Consider the following 3,394-nt stretch of genomic DNA (forward strand, 5'->3'; position numbering starts at 1 on the left):
CAAGGGGTTGTCACCCCAGAGGTGGCCCCTGACGCGCCGTGGGGAGAGAGCGAGGGGGCTTGGACACGAGAGTCGGGGTCCCACGGGAGGGGGCAGGGGGGGCGGGTGCTGCCCGGCTGCCGTTGGGTCCTTTTCTATCCCACTGCGGCCCCTTTGGAAGCAGGAGATCTTGTTCCATCGGGTCAGCGCGAGTGTGATGGAGCCTGGGCGTTGTGATGGACCCCAGATGATGTGATGGACCCTGGATATTGTGATGGAATCTGGGTGTGGTGATGGACCCCAGCTGACGTGATTTGGGTGTTGTGATTGACCCCAGATGATGTGATGGACCCTGGATATAGTGATGGATCCTGGCTGATGTGATGGACCCTGGATACCATGATGGACCTTGGATATTGTGATGGAATCTGGGTGTTGTGATGGACCCCAGCTGACGTGATGGATCCCTTCACATCCCTCCTCCAGCAGCAACCAGCAGCCACACTCGGGAGTAACCAAAGTGGGGCCCACATGGAGCGACCCGGCTCTATCCTTCCCAGCAAGCCCCCGCCGTGCCCTCTCCCTCGCCCCGGCAGGGCCAACTCCGCTGGCCATGGGGCGGTTGCCCAGGCTCAGCCCCAGCCGTGCTGGTGCTCAGGTACTGCTGGCCTGATCCTTCCTCCCAGGTCAGGCATGGAGCAGAAGTCTGCAGGTCTGGACAAGAGCTAAACCCATTCCTGGACACCTTTGCTGCCGCTGCTGTGGTGGGAAGGGTGCCCAGAGTTAACCCTGGGTCCACAGGTGTGTGGTGGAAGAAACACGGAGCCTGAGCAGACTCTCACTCCACTCCTAAAACTAATATAGATGCTCAATGTGAAATAACTAAATTTAAGAAGAAATGTCCCTTGCTTTCACTATGTTCTGCCCCAAATCCACAGCCAAGCTGCTGCTTCGCTGAGCTGCTCAAGGCTGTGGGTTAAGTGAAGCGTTAAAGAGCTGTAAGAGCCCCAAAGGCTCCAGGACGTGGGGCCCAAGTTCTTCTACAACCACCTCGTCGCATAGAGGTGCAGGCTGGCTTCAAACCCAGGAAAAAAAAAGTGTCAGAAAGTCCAAGTCAGCTCTCCACTAAATTTAACAAAGGGTGTGAAAGCAGCTTAAAACCACTGCTGGGTCACAGGGGTATGGGGTTCTGTTGAGGGGGGAAAAGAAAGGGGCAGCATGGGCAGAATCAGTAATTTGACAATCAAAATCAAACTTTTTAATGCCCTGAGCCAGAAATCTAATTTCTTGTAAAACAGGAAGTTTTTTTCCCTCCATCAGTTTATGACATGTCACCCTATTTTCACAAGTGCTCAAACTCATCGAGATTTCCCAGATTATTCTGATAACCTTCAGGAAAGTATCTTTAAAACCAGAAGCTAAACTGCACTGCAGGGACAGGGCAGGTCCTGCACGCTGGGAAATGAAGACAAATTGGTGGTAAGAAGAGGCCCATTTTCTCCCCGAGCTAGAGTCACCCGTCCCGTTCAGTGGCACAGGGGATGAAACGCAGAGTGGGAGCTTCCCCGAGGGAGGGAATTGGGGAATAAAGGCCAGGGCCTGGGGGGCAGACGATGAACTGGGGGTAGGGGTGGGACGTGATGCAGGTGAGCGGGACAGCCCCGACTTGGCCCACCCAGCACCCACCTCCGAGGCAAACTCTTGGGAAGGAGATGTTGGGACTGGGGAAGGTCTTCGTGGGAACACCAGCTCGGTGCTTGCTTTGATTTTCTGATAATTCTCAACGAACCAGCAAAGAACACAGCAGGCAGTGTTACTGGGGCATCCCCACCTCGATGGTGGGTGAAGGTCCCCAGTCCCTCCCACCCCAAAAAGTGAAAAAGAGAATGAGCGAGCAGCAGTCCCAGCTTCCGAAGAGGGAAGGGAGGATGAAGCAGCAGAGGAAACCAGGAGCAGATGATGAGCAGTACTAGGGAAAGTTATTCCCTGGCCCCCTGTGCAGGGGCTGTAGCGCTTGAAGTGATGGAGACAGGGGGGTTGCTCCCCTCCAACTCACTGCGAGGATGGAGGCTGGGGGGTGCTTGGAGGCTGCACAGGCTCTGAAGAGGTTTAGAGGTGCTCAAAGAGGGGGGAAAAAGCCAAAACCTCAGCCCCAGGAGGACTGAGAGGCAGCCACACGTGCAGGAGCTCTGCTCTTCGCGGACACAACCACGCTCCCTGCTCTTACACAAAAGAGGGGCAAAAAGGGGTGGGGGTGGCACTCGGGTGAAGGTGTTTCAACGTAAAACACAAAGCCAGATTCCAAAGTTCTGTATTTTTCAAAATAAAGATCACACGTTGTTTAGAGACAATCTACACAAGAGTTACAAAAAATAGTCGCCCAGGCATAAGCATACACAGGTTTGTTAATTATACACATATGGTTACAAGTGTGCTTGCAAAAAAGTTCATTGGAAATATACACAAGGCTCTGTAAATGTACACCGTGTAGTGTTACAATTCTATATTCAAACAAGGAAAATTGACAGTATGTTACATTCACTTACAAGTAGACAAAATGCAAAATACAGTTCATCTTCTGTACAAAAAGGGAAGGTGATTCACACTTTACAAAGGTGAAAAGGGACTCTGATTGTAAGGAAAACTAGGGGATTCTGTACTTTTGCACTTTTTGTTTCTTACTGTCACAAAATAAGCAAAACATTACTTTTTAAGATTCAAAAAAACACTATTTTGAACTGAATCATTTTTTTATAACATTTAGAAAGGATCGCTACTGTTCAACTAGGTGACAAATAAAACCAAGCATTTATTTTTTTTTTTAAACATTAACTAGGCTGTATAAAGAGAACATTTCCTTCAAAAGAAAAAATTTACTTCTGGTTGAAATTACAATTTACAATATACAACACTATATGCTACGACCATAAAAGGTGTGAATATACACTGAAATGCACAGGTTTTGCTAATTCTTTTTTCTTACCAAAAAACGGGTTTATGTCGATTCAAACTTCTCCACATTTACATTACAGAGGTTTACAAATGTACAATTGTACAGTCAGAAGTATGTTCCACTACTAGGGTACATTATAGATACAGATCAGACATCAAAACAAGAAAATACTACAAATTTTTATATATGTAAAGTCTACACCAAGTATACACTATATATTTATAGAAGCAAGACCAAAGCCGAGTTGGATTTTTTTTTTTTCCTCATGCTAAATAATCAAATTGTGTCTCTCAATGTTAACAGAACAAACTGAGTAGGCAGTAAACAAGTACACCCACCCCCCACCCCCTCGCTTTAAAAACTTTCTGGGTGTGTACATTTTCTTCCCCAAAACGACAGCTATGCTACCTCCTTTAGCATGTTATACTTAAAAAAAAAAAAAAAAAAAAAAAAAAAAAAAAA

This window comes from Athene cunicularia (genome assembly GCF_003259725.1).
Source record: "Athene cunicularia isolate RWA chromosome 23 unlocalized genomic scaffold, athCun1 chr23_part1, whole genome shotgun sequence".
NCBI lineage: Eukaryota > Metazoa > Chordata > Aves > Strigiformes > Strigidae > Athene > Athene cunicularia.